General features: G+C 42.7%; 1 protein-coding gene across 1 annotated transcript in view; it reads left to right on the top strand.

The window, feature by feature from the left end:
* Positions 1–16,666: 16,666 nt before the first annotated feature.
* Positions 16,667–23,968, top strand: part of LOC124722115 (elongation of very long chain fatty acids protein AAEL008004-like) — a 138,677-nt gene continuing 131,375 nt past the window's right edge. Inside the window, exon 1 of the mRNA XM_047247322.1 lies at positions 16,667–16,844. The gene's annotated coding sequence lies outside the window, so the exon portion shown is untranslated. The remainder of the gene's footprint in view (positions 16,845–23,968) is intronic.

The following is a 23,968-nucleotide window of genomic DNA, read 5'->3' as shown; positions in this document are numbered from 1 at the left end:
ACTCTGGGTGACTGCACGACACAAAGCTTTACGCCTCGCCTAGGCTCGTCAACACAGACATTGGACTGTTGATGACTGGGAACATGTTGCCTGGTCAGACGAGTCTTGTTTCAAATTGTATCGAGCGGATGGACTTGTACGGGTTTGGAGATAGCCTCATGAATCCATGGACCCTAAATGTCAGCAGGGGACTGTTCAAGATAGTGGAGGCTCTGTAATGGTGTGGAGCGTGTGAAGTTGGAGTGATATGGGACTCCTCACGTGTCTAGATACGACGATGACAAGTGGCACGTACGTAAGCATCCTGTCTGATCACCTACATAAATTCATGTCCATTGTGCATTCCGACAGACTTGGGCAATTCAAGCAGCACAGTGCGGCACCCCACACGTCCAAAGTTGCAACAGAGTCTTCTGACTTTAAACGCTTCCGTTGGCCACCAAACTCCCAAGACATGAACATTATATGGGATGCCTTGCAGCGTGCTGTTCAGAAGAGATCTCCACACCCTCGTACTCTTACGGATTTATGGACAGCTCTGCAGGAGTCATGGTGTCAATTCCCTCCAGTACTACTTCAGACATTAGTCGAGTGCATGCCGCGCCGTGTTGTGGCACTTATGCGTGCTCGCAGGGTCCCTACACGATATTAGGCAGGTGCACCAGTTTCTTTGGCTCTTCAGTGTACATCACAGTCAGTTTCTTGCAGCCTAGTTTCTACTTTTCGTGCTAGTTTTATGTAAACTCCTCCGAAGGTCACTCCGTACTTCTACTCTCTGGTTTTGTACGATTATCGCGTTTTACGGTAGGCGCCCGGATAGCTGAACCGAGGTCGGAGTGCTGATGCGCCTGGATGTGGTACTTTAGCGGTTTCCCACATCCGACTAGGTCAATAACGTGTTGGTTCCCACGTCCCACCTCGGTTACAAGCTTCGCAAACACTTATGATATCACTTGAAACAGACTGTTGGGGTACACAAATTCCGTCCTGTGGGAAAGGTGTGGCGGCGGGAAGGGCATTCAGCCACCCTCTACCACAAAAATTACCACATCCAAAAATTAACATGCTAATGCCGTGAAGATACGGTATAATGCCAGGAAGAAGGAGAATATTACTGTTTACGGTGGTCTATAGCCAACTGCATAATCGAACAGTAATACATTTCTTCATCTATTTATGCACAATGAGTTCCATTTATTTATGTTCAGGGTAAACTACCAGCCCCAACTCAGTTGTCGATCCTCTGCTGATTTTCACAGATACAGCTAAATGACTATTAAAAAATTCACACTTAAGTACCTAGCAGAGGATTCTACGACCACCTTCAGATTACCACTCCACCGTTCTTGTGTCTAATAGAGAGCAAGAAGAATGAACACTTAAATCTTTCCGCAGTAGCTCTGATGTCTCTTATTTTATTATGACGATCGTTTCTCACAATGAAGGATAACGACAATAAAATGTTTTCACAATCAGAGGAGAAAGTTGGTGATTGAAATGTCGTGAAAAGGGCTCGCTACAACGGTAAACGTTTTTGTTTTAAAGATTGCCACCCCAACTCACTTGTCATACACGTGACACTCTCTCACCTATTTCGTGTTAATACCAACGAGTTGATCATCTCTGGACTTTTTGCACTCGCACTGTCAATCCTATCTGGTAAGGATCCGATACTGGACATCGATACTCTAGCAGAGGACAGACAAGCTCTTCAGTTGACTTGCTGTATCTTTCGAGTGTTCTGTCAGAAAAATGCAGTCTTTGGTTTGACTTCCCCACAACATTAACGATGTAACCGTTCCAATTTAAGTTTCTCACAACGGTAATTTCTAGGTATTTAGTTGAACTGAAGGCCTTCAGATTTGTGTGATTTATCGTGCAAAATTAACGGATTTCTTTTCGTATTCATGTGGATGACGTGACGCTTTTCCTTACTCAAGACACAACTGTCACTTTTCGCACCATAAAAATATCATGTCTAAAGTCATTTTGAAATTGGCTTTGATTTTCTGGTGACATTATTTGACAGTAAATGAGAGAATCATCTGAAAACAATCTAGGAGGGTCGCTCAGATTGTCTCGTAAATCGTTGATACAGATTAATAAAAGCAGAGGGCCTATAACGCTTTATTGAGGAACGCCAGATATCACTTCTGTTTTATTCTTGCATTTATCAAGTCTTCTGGCGTTGTGGTCTTCCTGTGGACGATAGCATCGTCCGCTAATAGCTTCACAGCGTCACATGTAGTGTAGACAGCTTCTACATCTACATCTACTTGGATACTCTGCAAATCACACTTATCTGCCTGGAAGAGGGTTCATCGAAACACCTGCACAATAATTCTCTGTTATTCCTCTCTCGAACAGCTCGCGGAAAAAACGAGCACCTATATCTTCTCGTGTGGGCTCTGATTTTCCTTATTTTATTACGATGATCGTTTTTGCCTATGTAGATCGGTGTGAACAAAATATTTTCGCATTCGGAGGAGAAAGCTATGGATTGAAACATCGTAAGAAGATTCCGCCGCAACGAGAAACACCTTTGTTTTATGGTGTCCATCCCAAATCCTGTATCATGTCCGTGACACTCTCTCCCCTATTTCGCGATGGTACAAAACATGCTGCTCTTCTGTGAACTTTCTCGATGTACTCCGTTAATTCTATCTGTTAAGGATCACAGACCGCGCAGCAATACTCCAAAAGAGGACGGACAAGCATAGTGTAGGCAGTCTCTTTAGCACATCTGTTACATCTTCTAAGTTGTTGTTGTTGTTGTGGTCTTCAGTCCTGAGACTGGTTTGATGCAGCTCTCCATGCTACCCTATCCTGTGTAAGCTTCTTCATCTCCCAGTACTTACTGCAACCCACATCCTTCTGAATCTGCTTAGTGTATTCATCTCTTGGTCTCCCTCTACGATTTTTACCCTCCACACTGCCCTCCAATGCTAAATTTGTGATCCCTTGATACCTCAGAACATGTCCTACTAACCGGTCCCTCCTTTTTGTCAAGTTGTACCACATACTCCTCTTCTCCCCAATTCTATTCAATACTTCATCATTAGTTATGCGATCTACCCAACTAATCTTCAGCATTCTTCTGTAGCACCACATTCCGAAAGCTTCTATTCTCTTCTTGTCCAAACTGTTTATCGTCCATGTTTCACTTCCATACATGGCTACATTCCATACAAATACTTTCAGAAACGACTTCCTGACACTTAAATCTGTACTCTATGTTAACAAATTTCTCTTCTTCAGAAACGCTTTCCTTGCCATTGCCAGTCTACTTTTGATATCCTCTCTACTTTGACCATCATCAGTTATTTTGCTCCCCAAATAGCAAAACTCCTTTACTACTTTAAGTGTCTTATTTCCTAATCTAATTCCCTCAGCATCACCCGACTACATTCCATTATCCTCGTTTTGCTTTTGTTAATGTTCATCTTATACCCTCCTTTCATGACACTGTCCATTCTTTTCAGCTGCTCTTCCAGTTCCTTTGCTGTCTCTGACAGAATTACAATGTCATCGGCGAACCTCAAAGTTTTTATTTCTTCTCCATGGATTTTAATACCTACTCCGAACTTTTCTTTTGTTTCCTTTACTGCTTGCTCAATATACAGATTGAATAGCATCGGGGAGAGGCTACAACCCTGTCTCACTCCCTTCCCAACCACTGCTTCCCTTTCATGTCCATCGACTCTTATAACTGCCATCTGCTTTCTGTACAAATTGTAAATAGCCTTTCGCTCCCTGTATTTTACCCCTGCCACCTTCAGAATTTGAAAGAGAGTATTCCAGTCAACATTGTCAAAAACTTTCTCTAAGTCTACAAATGCTAGAAACGTAGGTTTGCCTTTCCTTAATCTTTCTTCTAAGATAAGTCTTAAGGTCACTATTGCCTCACATGTTCCAATATTTCTACGGAATCCAAACTGATCTTCCCCGAGGTCGGCATCTACCAGTTTTTCCATTCGTCTGTAAAGAATTCGCGTTAGTATTTTGCAGCTGTGACTTATTAAACTGATAGTTCGGTAATTTTCACATCTGTCAACTCCTGCTTTCTTTGGGATTGGAATTATTATATTCTTCTTGAAGTCTGAGGCTATTTCACCTGTCTCATACATCTTCCTCACCAGATGGTAGAGTATTGTCAGGAATGGCTCTCCCAAGGCCATCAGTAGTTCTAATGGAATGTTGTCTACTCCCGGGGCCTTGTTTCACTCAGGTCTTTCAGTGCTCTGTCAAACTCTTCACGCAGTGTCGTATCTCCCATTTCATCTTCATCTACGTCCTCTTCCATTTCCATAATGTTGTCCTCAAGTACATCGCCCTTGTATAGACCCTCTATATACTCCTTCCACCTCTCTGCTTTCCCTTCTTTGCTTAGAACTGGGTTTCCATCTGAGCTCTTGATATTCATACAAGTGGTTCTCTTTTCTCCAAAGGTCTCTTTAATTTCTTATTATTCTATCTTACCCCTAGTGAGACAAGCCTCTACATCCTTACATTTGTCCTCTAGCCATTCCTGCTTAGCCATTTTGCACTTCCTGTCGATCTCATTTTTGAGACGTCTGTATTCCTTTTTGCCTGCTTCATTTACTGCATTTTTGTATTTTCTCCTTTCATCAATTAAGTTCAATATTTCTTCTGTTACCCAAGGAGTTCTAATAGCCCTCGTCTTTTTACCTACTTGATCCTCTGCTCCCTTCACTACTTCATTCCTCAGAGCTACCCATTCTTCCTCTACTGTACTTCTTTCCCCCATTCCTGTCAATTGTTCCCTTATGCTCTCCCTGAAACTCTGTACAACCTCTGGTTCTTTCAGTTTATCCAGGTCCCATCTCCTTAAATTCCCACCCTTTTGCAGTTTCTTCTGTTTTAATCTGCAGTTCATAACCAATAGATTGTGGTCAGAGTCCACATCTGCCCCTGGAAATGTCTTACAATTTAAAACCTGGTTCCTAAATCTCTGTCTTGTTGTTGTTGTTGTTGTTGTGGTCTTCAGTCCTGAGACTGGTTTGATGCAGCTCTCCATGCTACTCTATCCTGTGCAAGCTTTTTCATCTCCCAGTACCTACTGCAACCTACATCCTTCTGAATCTGCTTAGTGTATTCATCTCTTGGTCTCCCTCTACGATTTTTACCCTCCACGCTGCACTCCAATACTAAATTGGTGATCCCTTGATGCCTCAGAACATGTCCTACCAACCGATCCCTTCTTCTGGTCAAATTGTGCCACAAACTTCTCTTCTCCCCAATCCTATTCAATACTTCCTCATTAGTTATGTGATCTACCCATCTAATCTTCAGCATTCTTCTGTAGCACCACATTTCGAAAGCTTCTATTCTCTTCTTGTCCAAACTATTTATCGTCCATGTTTCACTTCCATACATGGCTACACTCCATACAAACACTTTCAGAAAGGACTTCCTGACACTTAAATCTATACTCGATGTTAACAAATTTCTCTTCTTCAGAAACGCTTTCCTTGCCATTGCCAGTCTACATTTTATATCCTCTCTACTTCGACCATCATCAGTTATTTTGCTCCCCAAATAGCAAAACTCCTTTACTACTTTAAGTGTCTCATTTCCTAATCTAATTCCCTCAGCATCACCCGACTTAATTAGACTACATTCCATTATCCTTGTTTTGCTTTTGCTGATGTTCATCTTATATCCTCCTTTCAAGACACTGTCCATTCCATTCAACTGCTCTTCCAAGTCCTTTGCTGTCTCTGACAGAATTACAATGTCATCGGCGAACCTCAAAGTTTTTATTTCTTCTCCATGAAATTTAATACCTACTCCGAATTTTTCTTTTGTTTCCTTTACTGCTTGCTCAATATACAGATTGAACAACATCGGGGAGAGGCTACAACCCTGTCTTATTCCCTTCCCAACCACTGCTTCCCTTTCATGTCCCTCGACTCTTATAACTGCCATCTGCTTTCTGTACAAATTGTAAATAGCCTTTCGCTCCCTGTATTTTACCCCTGCCACCTTTAGAGTTTGAAAGAGAGTATTCCAGTCAACATTGTCAAAAGCTTTCTCTAAGTCTACAAATGCTAGAAACGTAGGTTTGCCTTTCCTTAATCTTTCTTCTAAGATAAGTCGTAAGGTCAGTATTGCCTCACGTGTTCCAGTGTTTCTACGGAATCCAAACTGATCTTCCCCGAGGTTGGCTTCTACTAGTTTTTCCATTCGTCTGTAAAGAATTCGTGTTAGTATTTTGCAGCTGTGACTTATTAAACTGATAGTTCGGTAATTTTCACATCTGTCAACACCTGCTTTCTTTGGGATTGGAATTATTATATTCTTCTTGAAGTCTGAGGGTATTTCGCCTGTTTCATACATCTTGCTCACCAGATGGTAGAGTTTTGCCAGGACTGGCTCTCCCACGGCCGTCAGTAGTTCCAATGGAATATTGTCTACTCCGGGGGCCTTGTTTCGACTCAGGTCTTTCAGTGCTCTGTCAAACTCTTCACGCAGTATCTTATCTCCCATTTCATCTTCATCTACATCCTCTTCCATTTCCATAATATTGTCCTCAAGTACATCGCCCTTGTATAGACCCTCTATATACTCCTTCCACCTTTCTGCTTTCCCTTCTTTGCTTTGAACCGGGTTTCCATCTGAGCTCTTGATATTCATACAAGTCGTTCTCTTATCTCCAAAGGTCTCTTTAATTTTCCTGTAGGCGGTATCTATCTTACCTCTAGTGAGATAGGCCTCTACATCCTTACATTTGTCCTCTAGCCATCCCTGCTTAGCCATTTTGCACTTCCTGTCGATCTCATTTTTGAGACGTTTGTATTCCTTTTTGCCTGTTTCACTTACTGCATTTTTATATTTTCTCCTTTCATCAATTAAATTCAATATTTCTTCTGTTACCCAAGGATTTCTACTAGCCCTCGTCTTTTTACCTACTTGATCCTCTGCTGCCTTCACTACTTCATCCCTCAAAGCTACCCATTCTTCTTCTACTGTATTTATTTCCCCCATTCCTGTCAATTGCTCCCTTATGCTCTCCCTGAATCACTGTACAACCTCTGGTTCTTTTAGTTTGTCCAGGTCCCATCTCCTTAAATTCCCACCTTTTTGCAGTTTCTTCAGTTTTAATCTACAGGTCATAACCAATAGATTGTGGTCAGAGTCCACATCTGCCCCTGGAAATGTCTTACAATTTAAAACCTGGTTCCTAAATCTCTGTCTTACCATTATATAATCTATCTGATACCTTCTAGTATCTCCAGGATTCTTCCATGTATACAACCTTCTTTCATGAAAGAAGGTTGTATCTTCTAAGTGTTCTGCCAATAAAACGCAATCTTTGGTTTGCTTTCCCCACAACATTTTCTATATGTTCTTTTACATATAAAATGTTTGTAATTGAATTCCCAGGTATTTAGTTGAATTTACGGCGTGTAGATTAGACTGATTTATCGGGTAACCAAAATCTAACGGATTCCTTTTAACACTCATCGGGATAACCTCACACTTTTAATTAGTTAGGCTCAGTTTACAATTTTCGTACCATTCAGATTTCGTTTCTAAGGTTTTGATGTTCTGAACAGTTTTGATCATCTGATGAGTCTACTAGACAATAACCGACAGAATCATCTGCAAACAGCCTAAGACGGCTGCTCAGATTGTCTCTTAAATCGATTATATAGATAAGGAACAGCAGATGGCCTATAACACTACCTTGGGGAACTCCAGAAATCACTACTGTTTTGTCCGCCCCGATAGCTGAATGGTCAGCGTGACGGACTGTCGTCCTAAGGGGCCCGGGTTCGATTCCCGGCTGGGTTGGGGATTTCCTCCGCTCAGGAACTGGGTGTTGTGTTGTTTTTATCATCATTTCATCCTCATCCGGCGCGCATGTCTTCCAGTGTGGCGTCGAATGTAATAAGACCTGCACCAAGGCGAACGGGCCTGCCCCGTAAGGGGCCTCCCGGTCAATGCCGCCAAACGCTCATTTCATTTCATTAAGGTTTCTGTCAGTTACTACGAACTGTGAGCTCTCTGACAGGAAATTAAGAATCCTGTCACATAACTGAGACTATATTTCATAAGCACGCAATTTGATTACAAGCCACTTGTGTGGTACAGTGTCAAAAGCCGTTTGGAAATCGAGAAATACGGAATCAATTTGAAATCCCTTGTCTATAGCACTCAACACTTCGTGTGTAGACAGTTTGGAACCGCGTGACCGCTACGGTCGTAGGTTCGAATCCTGCCTCGGGCATGGATGTGTGTGATGTCCTTAGGTTAGTTAGGTTTAAGTAGTTCTAAATTCTAGGGGACTGATGACCTCAGTAGTTAAGTCCCATAGTGCTCAGAGCCATTTGAACCATTCGTGTGTAGAAAGAGGTAGTTGCGTCTCACAGGAACGATGTTTTCTAAATCTGTGCTGACAGTTTGTCAACAGATTGTTCTTTTCGAGGAAACTCATAATGTTCGCACTCAATTATGTCCCAAAATCCCGCAGCATATCGACGTGAATGATATGAGCCTGTAACTTAGTGGATCACTCTTACTACCTTTCTTGAATATTGGACTGACGTGTGCAACTTTCCAGTCTTTGAGGAGGAATTTTTCTTCGAGCGAGCCGTTGTATATGTATTGAGCTATTGCATCGGTATACTCTGAAAGGAACCTAACTGGTACACTGTCTGGACGGGAAGAGTTGCTTTTACTAAGAGATTTAAGTTGCTTCACTACTCCGAGGATACCTACTTCTAAGTTACTCATGTAGGCAGCTGGTCTCGATTCGACTTTCCTCCGGAAGTCAAGGAAAACGGTACTAACCTGGGAGCCGTTGCTTACAGCTCTCTGGATTTTGTAGATGGACAGTGTGAGGTAAGTTCCGCAAGGTGTCTGTTTGCGGAATCCAGGTTGATTCCTAAGGAAAAGGCTTACGGTTTTCAAAAAGTTCATAATATTTGACCATGAAACGTGTTCCATAAACCTACTGTAGCGATATAGTCACATAGGTTTTTGCATCTACCCGAAGATCTTTCTTGAAATCAGTATTGCTGTTTTCCAACTTGACTCAGTTTCGGGGAACGTATTTCAGCACTTAGCTGATCTATCCGTCATATTCAGTTTCGGTGCCAGTATGGTCATTGACGATTTTGATCCGTTTCATGGCTTTACTCACGATAAAAGCTTCCAATGAATTTTAGTCAGTTCGGTTAGCAAAAACTGACTGTCGTATCAATGAATTCTTATAGGATTGCTCTGCTTGGCTCATTTTGATTTTCGTACATTTGCATTCCATGTCTATCCTCCAGAAGTGGATATTTGATGTTGACTGCTCATATAATCTTTTTCAGTTGATCATACTAAGACAAACGTTTTTCTGCCTTTCTGAACATTACCCCATAACACCTGTAGCCACTGACATCATTTCTGCAGTATGGTCAAATATCCCCTCCTCTACATTAAGTCGTTCTATGTTATGGTTTATTAGATACTAGGAGATGTAATACGTCGTCTTCACGTGTTGGTTCCCTAACTATATGCTCAGAATAAATGTTAAGAACAATTTCACATGAATCTGTGTTACTATCACCAGTTATAACCGATTAACTCTGCCATTCTATAGCTGGCTAACAAAAGTCTCCCTCTATAACAATAGCAAGAGCAGGATATGTGTCAGTGCAATTCTCCATATTTTCTCTAAAGCATTCTGCCATTGCAGTTCCTGAGGCAAGTGGCCTATGCAAAAAGATGATCACTATGTTCTACCCAACGCACATGCTCATCTTCATGCAAATTATTTCACATTATTTAACATTTGGAGTCTGTTTCAACTTTACTTGATATTATTGAATTATTTACGGTATTGAAAACACCACTACATTTGAAGACTAGGTTATCATTCAAAAGGGTATTTCAATTTGAATTTGAGATATGGGTCAAGTGTAGGGACATACAACGCAATAATGAGACCACGATAGCACTGAAAACAAGTTTTGTGAAGAAATTACACTAAGAACGGTTTCTGCAGTATGGTCAAATATCCCCTCCTCTACATTTAGTCGTTAAATCCTCAGGTTTATTAGATACTAGGAGATGTAATACGTCGTTTTCACGGGTTGGTTCCCTAACTACAATACTTGCCATTAAACTTGCTACACCAAGAAGAAATGCAGATGATAAACGGGTATTCATTGGACAAATATATTATACTAGAACTGACATGTGATTACATTATTACGCAATTTGGGTGCATAGGTCCTGAGATATCAGTACCCAGAACAACCACCTCTGGCCGTAATAACGGCCTTGATACGCCTGGGCATTGAGTCAAACAGAGCTTGGATGGCGTGTACAGGTACAGCTGCCCACGCAGCTTCAACATGATACCACAGTTCATCAAAAATAGCGACTGGTGTATTGTGACGAGCCAGTTGCTCGGCCACCATTGACCAGACGTTTCGAATTGGTGAGAGATCTGGAGAATGTGCTGGCCAGGGCAGCAGTCGAACATTTTCTGTATCCAGAAAGGCCAGTACAGGACCTGCAACATGCTGTCGTGCATCATCCTCCTGAAATGTCCTTCACAGGGATCGAATGAAGGGTAGAGCCACGGGTCGTAACACATCTGAAATGTAACGTCCACTGTTCAAAGTGCCGTCAATGCGAACAAGAGGTCTCCGAGACGTGTAACCAATGGCACCCCATACCATCACGCTGGGTGATACGCCCGTATGGCGATGACAAATACACGCTTCAAATGTGCGTTCACGGCGATGTCTCCAAACACGGATGCCACCATCGTGATGCTGTAAACAGAACCTGGATTCATCCGAAAAAATGACGTTTTGCCATTCGTGTACCCAGGTTCATCGTTGAGTACACCACCGCAAGTGCTCCAGTCTGTGATGCAGCGTCAAGAGTAACCGCAGCCATGGTATCCGAGCTGATAGTCCATGCTGCTGCAAACGTCGTCGAACTGTTAGTGCAGATGGTAGTTGTCTTGCAAAAGTCCCCATCTGTTGACTCAGGGATCGAGACGTGGCTGCACGATCCGTTACAGCCATGCGGGTAAGACGCCTGTCATCTCGACTGCTAGTGATACGAGGCCGTTGGGATCCACCGCGGCGTTCCGTATTACCCTCCTGAACTCACCGATTCCATATTCTGCTAACAATCATTGGATCTCGACCAACGCGAGTAGCAATGTCGCGATACAATAAACCGCAATCGCGATAGGCTATAATCCGACGTTTATCAAAGTCGGAAACGTGATGGTACCCATTTCTCCTCCTTACACGAGGCATCACAACAACGTTTCCCCAGGTAACGCCGGTCAACTGCTGTTTGTGTATGAGAAATCGATTGGAAACTTTCCTCATATCAGCACGTTGTAGGTGTCGCCACCGGCGCCAACCTTGTGTGAATGCTCTGAAAAGCTAATCATTTGTATATCACAGCATCTTCTTTCTGTCGGTTAAATTTCACGTCTGTAGCACGTCATCTTCGTGCAATTTTAATGACCAGTAGTGTATCTGCTAAGAATAATGAATAATAATAATTTCAAACGTGATCCTCCAAAAGTACCGTTGCTGATATTTCTCCGTTTATGGTAGATAATTCAGCGTTGACCCTAAGGAGGGGTTCCTTTAACCATATTTCGAAAAAATAAAAAGTGATACAATAATCTTCTCCTTGCGATAGTGGAGACCAAGATTTCTGCATTCATGATCGTTGCAGAATCGTCTGTGTCTTTGGTTTAGGCCTTCCACTTGGTTCCAAACCAGAAGGCAGCGATCGGTTCTGGTTATGGTGCTGCAGGTAGTGAGGTTGCTTCCAGCCCACGTGAACGAGTCTGACAGACTTCACCATTTCAGCCAGCCGTCTACAGGAACCCAGGCAGCAGGCGTCTATCGTGCAGACGTCAGCAACGATCTGCAGTCTGCTGCACACACTGCGTTCAATAGCGTCTTCTGCATCATGGACTAGACTTCCCGGCAAACATATCGGATGCATCCTGTTCTGCAGTCGCGACCTACCTGTTGTTTTGCTGAGAGGAAACGTTGGAGTTCCCAATGAGCGGCATGGCCAGCCTCAGTGCTAGGTACTGCTTGGTAGGAAAATAGATCGCTGGCCCAACAGATATGACATTGCGTGGTGTATCAGATGTGCCATCAACATTGGCCAGCACCACATACCCTTTGCTATTGTGTAAGGGGACAACGATGCGGCGTGTACCTTCATAAGCCTATAGCCACTACGCAAACTCACTTCTGCCAGCCCCTTACTTTCGATTTTCTTCTTGAGTATACACAACGACCAGAGTCCTTTTTGATTCCATTCTACTCACGACTACATCACGAGGGTGGTTTAATAAGTTCGGTAAATTTCCACGAAAGAATGAAACGTTTTTGTTACACATTCGGTTGGTAAGCTTCATTATTTGAAGGATCCTATTAAGAAGTTCAACAATGTATAGTCACAGTAATTGTTGACAGCCGTCTAAATTGGTCAGTGTGTCGAATGCGACTGAAAATGGAAAAAAAACGGGTTTCATGCTATTATAAAAATTTTTCACCCACAAATCAAAAAGCCGGCCGGAGTGGCCGTGCGGTTCTGGGCGCTACAGTCCGGAGCCACGTGACCGCTACGGTCGCAGGTTCGAATCCTGCTTCGGGCATGGATGTGTGTGATGTCCTTAGGTTAGTTAGGTTTAAGTAGTTCTAAGTTCTAGGGGACTTATGACCTCAGCAGTTGAGTCCCATAGTGCTCAGAGCCATTTTGAACCACAAATCATAACAGAATCGTAAGAAGTTCACGTGGAACCCGCACCATCAGTGAAGACCATTTACTTTTGAATTAATGAATTTAAACGTGGTCGGACAAGCATCAAAGGCGAAGCGCGCTCCGTCCGTCCAGTTGAGCTCACCATAAAGGAAACCGTTGACAACATCCATGATATGGTAATGCCAGACCACCAAAAAGATTCGTGAAATTGCTGGGACTGTAGGTATCTCAAGTAAGCGAGTGCATAATATTCTGCACGTAGTATTGGCTACAAAGAAGCTGCGTGCGAGGTGGGCGCTGCCATGGCTCACAGTCGACGAAAAGCGCATCCGGCACAACATTTCAACACAATGTCTGGCAATGTTCAATCACAATCCGCAAGACTTCTTGCGCCAATTTGTGACTGTTGATGAAACCTGGATCCATCATTAGACACCAGAGTCAAAACGGCAGTCAAAACAATGGACAAAGGCTGGCGAAAGTACACCGAAAATGGTAAAGACCATTTCGTCCAGCTGGTAAGGCGATGCCTGCTGTCTTTTTTTTTTCTTTGCACGGAATACTCGTTACAGATTATTTAGGGAGAGACAGAATCATAGCTCGACCCTATTACGCTTCAACTTTGGATCGATTGAAACACCCGTTACCTGAAAAAGGACCAAGCTTGGCACACGTAAAAGTGCTCTTTCACGATGATAATGCAACATCCCACACATCAGCGATAACAATCGCGAAAATGCATGAACTGGGTTTTTAATTGGCTCCTCATCCACCCTATTCACCAGCGCTGGCCTGAAGAGACTTCTTCCTGTTCCCTAACTTGGAACTTTGGTTTACTAGGAAGAAATTTACATCAAATGACAAAGTGATTGTTGCAGTCAACGAATATTTTGCAGAATTTGACTGAACCTATTTCTCCGATGTGATGAAACAGCTGGAGGATCGCTCGTGTAAGTGTATATCCCTCAGATAAGTAGAAAGAGTTTTTACGAAACAACATTTTTTTTTTGTCAGACTTACCAAAGCACCCTCGTATATCATCAACAAATGTGCTAAGCAAAGTTGCTGAAGACTAAACGTGAAACATTTATCAGACCGCAAAAACATCGTAAATCTACACACTAAAATTGCGATATGCACAAAACAGTAACAACAAAATAAAAAAAATTCACAAATTGCACATACATACGAAAAGAAATCCATTGCATCTACATCTACATACATACTCCGCAATCCACCATACGGTGCGTGGCGGAGGGTACCTCGTACCACAACTAGCATCTTCTCTCCCTATTCCACTCCCAAACAGAACGAGGGAAAAATGACTGCCTATTTGCCTCTGTACGAGCCCTAATCTCTCTTATCTTATCTATGTGGTCTTTCCACGAAATGTAAGTTGGCGGCAGTAAAATTGTACTGCAGTGAGCCTCAAATGCAGGTTCTCTAAATTTCCACAGTAGCGATTCACGAAAAGAACGCCTCCTTTCCTCTAGAGACTCCCACCCGAGTTCCTGAAACACATCCGTAACACTCGCGTGATAATCAAACCGACCAGTAACAAATCTAGCGACCCACCTCTGAATTGTTTCTATGTCCTCCCTCAATCCGACCTGATAGAGATCCCAAACACTCGAGCAGTACTCGAGAATAGGTCGCACCAGCGTTCTATAAGTAGTCTCCTTTACAGATGAACCACATCTTCCCAAAATTCTACCAATGAACCGAAGAGGACCATCCGCCTTCCCCACAACTGCCATTACATGCTTGTCCCACTTCATATCGCTCTGCAATTTTACGCCCAAATATTTAATCGACGTGACTGTGTCAAGCGCTACACTACTAATGGAGTATTCAAACATTAGAGGATTCTTTTTTCTATTCATCTGCATTAATTTACATTTATCTATATTTAGAGTTATCTGCCATTCTTTACACCAATCACAAATCCTGTCCAAGTCATCTTGTATCCTCCTACAGTCACTCAACGACGATACCTTCCCGTACACATTGCTATCCACCCTATCCAAAAGATCATTTATGTAGATAGAAAACAACAGCGGACCTACTGTACAGCTACACTATTGATGACAAACAGCTGGAGACAGCGTCTGCCGTAAAATACCTAGGCTAACTATCCAGAGCGACCTTAAGCGGAATGACCATATAAAATAGATAGTGGGAATAGCAGACACCAGACTCAGATTCATAGGAAGAATCTTAAGGAAATGTAACTCATCCACGAAAGAAGTGGCTTATGAGGCGCTTGTGCACCCGAATCTTGAGTATTGTTCATCTAACTGGGATCCCTATCAGGTAGGACTGATAGAGAAGATTCAACGAAGAGTGACGCGTTTCGTCGTAGGATCGTTTAGCTGGCGAGAGAGCGTGTCGGAGATCCTAAACAAACTCCACTGGCAGACGTTACAAGAGAGGCGTTGTGCATCACGGAGAGATTTACTATTGAAATTTCGAGACAGCACTTTTCAGGATGAGTCAGACAACATATAATTCCCCTCTCCCCCCACATACATGTATACATCTCGCGTATTGTCCACGAGAAGAAAATTCGAGAAATTAGAGCCAATACAGAGGCTTACCGACAATCAATCATCCCACTCACTATTCGCGAGTGGAACAGGGTTGGAGGCATCAGATAGTGGTACCGAAAATACCCTCCGCCACACACCATTAGGTGTATAAATGTAGATGTAGATGTAGATGTAGGTGGCTTGCAGAGTATGATGTAGATGTAGATGAGTGCGGAGGTTTACTTGCGTCCGCTTAGACGAATGTCGTAGCTGTCCTTTTAACATAGTCCTCGGTATCCATTCCCATCCTTACTTGACTCCTCTAATGTTGAAACCTCCTGGCAGATTGAAACTGTGTGCCGGACCGAGACTCGAACTCGGGACCTTTGCCTTTCGCGGGCAAGTGCTCTACCAACTGAGCTACCCAAGCACGACTCATGCCCCGTTCTCACAGCTTCACTTCTGCCAGTACCTCGTCTCCTACCTTCCAAACTTTACAGAAGCTCTCCTGCGAACCTTGCAGAACTAGCATTCCTGAAAGAAAGGATATTGCGGAGACATGGCTTAGCCACAGCGTGGGGGATGTTTCCAGAATGAGATTTCCACTCTGCAGCGGAGTGTGCGCTGATATGAAACTTCAAGTCTCGGTCCGGCACACAGTTTCAATCTGCCAGGAAGTTTCATATCAGCGCACACTACGCTGCAGAGTGGAAATCTCATTCTGGAAACATCCCCCACGCTGTGGCTAAGCCATGTCTCCGCAATATCCTTTCTTTCAGGAGTGCTAGTTCTGCAAGTTTCGCAGGAGAGCTTCTGTTAAGTTTGGAAGGTAGGAGACGAGGTACTGGCAGAAGGGAAGCTGTGAGGACGGGGAGTGAGTCGTGCTTGGGTAGCTCAGTTGGTAGAGCACTAGCCCGCGAAGGGCAAAGGTCCCGAGTTCGAGTCTCGGTCCGGCACACAGTTTCAATCTGCCAGGAAGTTTCATATCAGCGCGCACTCCACTGCAGAGTGGTAATCTTATTCTGAATCCTCTAATGTTATCTATTGCGAGATGTGTCTAAAAGAATTAATCATTCAGATTTTGTTAGTCCCGAAGTTCTATCCTTGCTTATAAAACGGGACATACATGGGTAATTACGCAGAGTCCCAATTTTTCGCTTTTCACTAGTCTGAAGCGTGTTGCGACGAAGGGACGCTATGCGAGCAATGTGCGAAGTTCACAGCGGTTCACTAATCCGCTGGAATTGTTTGTGGGAGTGAACGATTGGTAATTGGGACAGTACAATAAGTCTATTGTTTTGGGCTCATTTCCATATGTAAAACTCGGGTCTAGCCTTTCGCCAGTCCCTTTCGGCAGAGCAGTCTGCGCAGTAGTTCACTAAAGACACAGAAATTTCAGCTTGTGTGTTTCGGATGTCCCAATTTTAAGATTTGACAGTTGTTTAAATAGTGAGTAAAAGGATTTAGCGCGTGTCTCGAGCTTGGAACGCTATCGTCGTGGATCAGAAATTTTATGGTGAACACGGACTCTTGTAGAAGGTATGCTCCAACATTATAGTATTTGAAACATTTCTTACGTCTCCTAAAGTAATGTCGTTCGTCCAACGATATAATTCACTATAAATCGTTTGAGTAACTCAAACTGTTTCGAGAAGAATGCAGATCTGAAGGAATAAAGTGTTACTGGCTCCTGATGATTTGCAATATAAAGCAAACAAGAAACGAACGAGAAATAAAAAGCGAAAACGGAATAATGCATTTTCTGCTCCATACTGTATAACTGTTTCCTGTATTTAATTTTATTGCGAAACATTTAAAAGGATTATAGTAGCTTGTTGACTAGTATAGTAAATACCATATGTCGTAGTCCCATATTCCAAATTTTTTCTTTCATTTACTTTAGTTACTTGAACGTTCCATTGATGATATATGCGAAATGTCACTATTATGCGAAACGAATAAAATATTACGTATACATACACAGTATTATATCATTTCTTTGTAAAGTACAACACAGTGTCTGTGTTGTGCGCGCATTCTGTGTGTATGATTGACAGACTGAAATCATTGATTCAGAGCAACTTACTCGAGAAAGAAAGTTACTATGAAAATTTTCGAAGCTATATTTAAGAACTAGATAAACAAAAAATAAATAAAATAGACTTGATGTTCTTTAAAACTATCATAGGTTTACTACCTTCAGATAAGTTTCATATTTTATCCGTCAGGTAGTTTGGGCTGGCGGAAAAGCTTGCGTGTGGTACATAACAGATGAGTAGAAAATATAAAATGTAATATTTAGGAAAAAATATTTACTCAGATGATTTATGGCAAAAGCTTAATAAATGTTTTGTACGTTACTCGAACTTGTAATTTAAACATTTTCTTGAATATATCAGATCATATATATTGCTCGAACTGGTATGCCAGTGACAGTCTTTCTCAATGCGTGGCTACGTGTCACTTCTTAGTGTTAACTTCATTTTAGTTATCCCGGGCAGCTTGCAGGATACACCATTTCAAAATATGGGATTAACTACAATTAAAAGATAACCAACTAAACAATATCTACATACCAGCATTAACATGTAAAATAAGTAGGAAAATCCGTGTAATTCTAATTTGTTTGCAGACCTTTATTGTTTATTTGGTCTGCTGTGTTGATGTCAGTGTGTTGCATTAACTTAAAGTGGGTTTACCCGCAGTGAGATAAGACGTCCCTAGAGGTCGTTCCACGAGGGGATCTATTTGCGCAAAGATACAGGATAGAATCATTTGCATTCTTATTAAAAGCATCGTATAGGAACTTGTATGACATGTCTTAAAGAGATTTGGATACTTAAATTAACGATTCCTCCATATGCGTGTCCCTTTTCTTGTGGAACGTTATGAGACCTATATCCATATATTTTGTTAGTAATTCCTCAGTTTTCGTTTCCATTTATATTGTTGCCCACTTTAACATTGGTTGAAGAACGTCCATGGATCCGTGCTGAGTCTAGATGTTCTTGCTTGGAGCAGCCAATAAAGATAGAAAGTTAGAATAGGAAGCTCGACAGTAATGGTCAGTTGAAACTAAATTATTTGGCTCTGAGTTGAGCGGCCGACTCCTTGCCTGAGCGCCCACATTACTTAACAGCCATTATAAGGACACCGGCTGCTATATCAAGCAGAGGCGAGACTTCCCTGTTTGTAATAGGATTCGAGCAATGCCTACTGAGCCCCGTAACAAAAGCCGTCATTAGTAACCGCGAATCCTATCAAGCATATCTCTTTCCAGTTATCTCTTTAGCGGAAGATAAAGTAAGGTTGGGTCGACAGCTACATTTTACATGAGAGATTCTCTTGAGGCTGATTATCCAAATAAAAGGAAGAGACCGATTGAATTCCGATGTCGGCACACAGTCAACTCCTCTCGAATACCACCAAAGAGGTCGCGCAGGTTAAAGCACCCATCAGGCAGGCTGATCGTCATCAACAATGTCACGTGCCTTCATTTAGTGCAACACTGAGGGGAGTTTTGGGACATTAGTGCGTAGTTTGGCAATTGGAACAGAGCGCGTTTACATCTGTTACAATTACTTACAAACTGGCCATGAAACACTCTTCAATCAATAGGATTCGAACCCGTTCCATTCACATTTGGACACGGAGGCTGGTAACATCAGCTGTGTAACCCAGTGAAGTCGCTTTCTGATCCCAGTTGACTATACACATCAATTAACCGTTGTATAAGAAGAACACTAGGGGACTGACACGTGTGTCATTGATTCCAAGGAGGGCTCGGCATTCCCCGTCAGTCCAAAAGGCTTCGAGACATAATAAATAAAAAAAAAACAGAGTAAAGTTAAGGTGGCAGTTGTAATGCTTCAGGCGTTCTACATAGTCTCCCTCACTTTAGTGCAACGCTCAGTACGTTCGCATCAACATGTGAAGCTGTCGTAAAAGTCCTTCTTTGGACTGTGTGCTGGATACACCTTGACACGCACTTTACTCTCCTTCAAAACTTTTAATTATTCAGCGATAGCTCTGCATGAGAGATGGCAGGTTTTCAAACAACCGCGAATTTTCTCATTGCTTCCGCCAGATAAACTTGAGATGGAGCGCCCTGACCTCTCGTTGTCCTCGTGCGACACCTATCCTCCCTTAAAAGGTTTAAACTCCTCAAATATTCGGGCACAACTAAAACAATTATCACCGTAAGCCTTTATCACCGATTTAACTGTCTCCGTAGCCGTTTTACCGAGTAAAGCGTGAAATCGAATCACTGTTCGTTGCTCCTCTGCGATTTGTGGCACAACAATGTTGACACACTACAGCCGCAAGTTCGCTGCTTAGCGCTGCCGCTCAGAACTGATTGGTCGAATGGACATAGGTTGCTTGCAGTTGTTAATTCAAGCTGCCACCGTAGTCACTACGCTGACGTGGTTTATACGCCAGGAATATCAGTGTCGGAACATTTTGGACGGACCGTATAGACATATCCACTAGAATCGATCTTTCACAGAAGGAAAAACTAATGGTTTGTTACATGAATGAGTGGCTATAGTCACGGGAAGGCTCTGGATGCGATATCAGTCGTGTGTTGAAGCCTATGCGGTGATTTGTCTCTATACAGTAGTGGTAGAATTGTGTTTGTGATGTCCCACATTCGAGACAGTGATGACTGGAAGTACTGAAGACCACCATCGCTCCGCATGGCTCTGTGGTAGAGACATGAAATCTAGACACTGATGCTCTTAGAAATCCTCGTTCCAGTGTAATCTCCGAAACGCTGTGACCCATCTATCTTGCACCGTTTATCATCCCACTTTCAAAGTAGACCACGCGACGTGTTTAAGATGTGTTTAAGAGATACTACTTAGATGTCGTTTCTACTCTCACATCACGAACCGCATTTAGCTGCAACATACTGGCGTCCTTCACGGCACAACTTCAAATGATTCAAATGAGACAACCTTTTTCTACACTTGTGGCACTCTACTTTCTAAGTAATGGTTGCATACACGGTATCATCATAGAGCGCCTCAGATAGCGAAATAAGTCCTACTGTTGGGTACTCTTCTACAGACTCAAATAAGGACATATTTACTTCCGTATCAATAACCCATCATCATTGCGACCCAACCAAAAAAAAGGCCAATAATAGAAAGACGGTGATCCCTTTCATGGTCTACAAATCCAAATCAGCGAACTAAAGAATTGGGAAGACACGGTTAATTTCTTATCGACTCCAAATGCCCACTGTTCAAAGTTTTTGCCTAGCAAGACGCTATAGTCGGGGTACAAATCTATGAAAACTTACTATTTCGAAATGAAGAACACAATAAAGACATAATGTCGTGGAATGCCGTCGAACTGCATTATCATGATTCATCAGAACGTCGTCTCACACATAACTCGTTACCACTGAGGTTCAAGTGTATTGTTGGAAAATACCTCAACACCTTTTCTGCAGCCCAGATTTTTCGCAATAGTTCTTTCACATTTGTTGACACATGAATGACAAAAAGCATATATAAGTTCTTTTAGTAGCCGCCAGAACTTTCGTAACTTACATGTGGGCGCAAGTGCAACTCCGCCTACAGTGACTTCCACCAGAGGAGACATCTTCTCTGTCATAGGAGAAATGTTTTAACAGTTACGTACCCGGTAGCGGAAGAGACTGTAGGCTACGCTATTTACGATCGTTAAACATAATTACATTTAGTATCGGTCTACAGGGTGTTAAAAAAGGTGCCGCCAGACTTTCAGGAAACATTCCTCACACACAAATAAAGAAAAGATGTTATGTGGACATGTGTCCGGAAACGCTTAATTTCCATATTAGAGCTCATTTTAGTTTCGTCAGTATTTACTGCACTTCCTCGATTCACCGCCAGTTGGCCCAATTGAAGGAAGGTAATGTTGACTTCGGTGCTTGTGTTGACATGCGACTCATTGCTCTACAGTACTAGCATCAAGCACATCAGTACGTAGCATCAACAGGTTAGTGTTCATCACGAACGTGGTTTTGCAGTCAGTGCAATGTTTACAAATGCGGAGTTGGCAGATGCCCATTTGATGTATGGATTAGCACTGGGCAATAGCGGTGGCGCGGTACGTTTGTATCGAGACAGTTTTCCGGAACGAAGGTGTCCCGACAGGAAGACGTTCGAAGCAATTGATCGGCCTCTTAGGGAGCACGGAACATTCCAGCCTATGACTCGCGGCTGGGGAAGACCTAGAACGACGTGGACACCTGCAATGGACGAGGCAATTCTTCGTGCAGTTCACGATAACCCTAATGTCAGCGTCAGAGAAGTTGCTGCTGTACAAGGTAACGTTGACCATGTCACTGTATGGAGAGTGCTACGGGAGAACCAGTTGTTTCCGTACCATGTACAGCGTGTGCAGGCACTACCAGCAGCTGATTGGCCTCCACGGGTACACTTCTGCGAATGGTTCATCCAACAATGTGTCAATCCTCATTTCAGTGCAAATGTTCTATTTACGGATGAGGCTTCATTCCAGCGTGATCAAATTGTAAATTTTCACAATCAACATGTGTGGGCTGACGAGAATCCGCACGCAATTGTGCAATCACGTCATCAACACAGATTTTCTGTGAACGTTTGGGCAGGCATTGTTGGTGATGTCTTGATTGGGCCGCATGTTCTTCCACCTACGCTCAATGGAGCACGTTATCATGATTTCATACGGGATACTCTACCTGTGCTGCTAGAACACGTGCCTTTACTAGTACGACACAACATGTGGTTCATGCACGATGGAGCTCCTGCACATTTCAGTCGAAGTGTTCGTACGCTCAACAACAGATTTGGTGAGCGATGGATTGGTAGAGGCGGACCTATTCCATGGCCTCCACGCTCTCCTGACCTCAACCCTCTTGACTTTCATTTATGAGGGCATTTGAAAGCTCTTGTCTACGCAACCCCGGTACCAAATGTAGAGACTCTTCGTGCTCGTATTGTGGACGGCTGTGATACAATCCGCCATTCTCCAGGGCTGCATCAGCGCATCAGGGATTCTATGCGACGGAGGGTGGATGCATGTATCCTCGCTAACGGAGGACATTTTGAACATTTCCTGTAACAAAGTGTTTGAAATCACGCTGGTACGTTCTGTTGCTGTGTGTTTCCATTCCATGATTAATGTGATTTGAAGAGAAGTAATAAAATGAGCTCTAACACGGAAAGTAAGCGTTTCCGGACACATGTCCACATAACATATTTTCTTTCTTTGCGTGTGAGGAATGTTTCCTGAAAGTTTGGCCGTACCTTTTTGTAACACCCTGTATTATTCAGTTATAGATTCTAGTGACAAGCGTCGGTGGCTCTAGTTTTATATATTAGATAGGGTTCAGGCTTATTAAATCAATAGAGAATAGTAATAAATATGGTATTGCAAATTGAAAATTTCAGATATCTCTAAAATCGTTCCATATTTGATATCGGTGCCAAGTGATTGCATAACTATTTCTCCTACGAGTTGTGAAGGGCTGGTTTCGAAATGACAGCCGTAAAACGCACATCTCTGTCTCGAGCTACAACAGTACAAAATTGACGGGTCTAACGGTTTTTTTTCAATTGTTGCTGTTCAACCTTAGCCGACATACAGCAGATGCGCTAGTTTAGGTAGGATAAAATGAGTGAAAGAATATGCAGTACTAGGAGGATGATCATGAGACTTCTGTGGAAAACTTACACAAAGCCTAATGATCACTGTTCCTCAGTCTAATGAAAATTTAAGAAAGTAATTATAATTTTATATTAGGTGACATAAGTAACTTGAATTTTCTACAAGCTGGCATTCTTTACCAATATTATGTCCTTTATCTGTTTGGCATTAAACCCACTGTGACCCGTGGAGTGGCCGCTCATTTTGAAGTGTAATGTCACGGACTGTGTGGCCACTCCCGCCGGAGGTTTGAGTCCTCCCTCGGGCATATTTATAGCCTTATTAAATATACTGTCAGTTGCTTCAGGTCTTAGTTTCAAATAAGAAAGTGTTTAACGTCCCGTCCTGTCATCAATTGCGTGGCTCAATCTCGTATTGCGGAAGGATGGGAAAGAAATCGGCCGTGTCATTTCAAAAGAACCATCCCAGTATTCCAATTGAGTGATTCAGGGACATCACAGAAACCCTAAATCTGGATGGGTGGACGGGGTTTGAACTGTCGTCTTATCAAATACGAGCCCATTGCCTTACAGATTGTGGTTGGAGGTTGAAACGTGATGAAACGCACATTTCCGAAAATGAGCAGACCGATCGTACATTTTGATCTCCACACACTGTCGACCCTCGTAATACTCTCTTTGATAAATGGGAAACCTACGTTTGGCACCTATACCACATGAATTCTTTCTACATCTGTATCTGTAACTAGAACCGTCACTGATGACTACGAGAGAAGTAAACCATGGAGAAGTGTAAGTGATACATCACACTGATAAACATTGAGCACCAGCCGACGTCGTGTTTTGATCCATGAAAGTTTTATGCATTGAAGACTCAAAGTGTATCACGGTATACTGCAACGAGAGGCATTCATAGAATATCTTGTGACCTAAATATGCTTGAATGCCCATGAAGAAACTTTCAGATTGAAGAATGAAACTGTGAACATGATTCACATGGAGAGGTTTGTCCATTTACAAGGC

Source organism: Schistocerca piceifrons, chromosome X (assembly GCF_021461385.2).
Source record: "Schistocerca piceifrons isolate TAMUIC-IGC-003096 chromosome X, iqSchPice1.1, whole genome shotgun sequence".
Taxonomy (NCBI): Eukaryota; Metazoa; Arthropoda; class Insecta; order Orthoptera; family Acrididae; genus Schistocerca; species Schistocerca piceifrons.
Note: the sequence above shows the minus strand (reverse complement) of the source record. Positions and strands in the feature narration are given on the sequence as shown.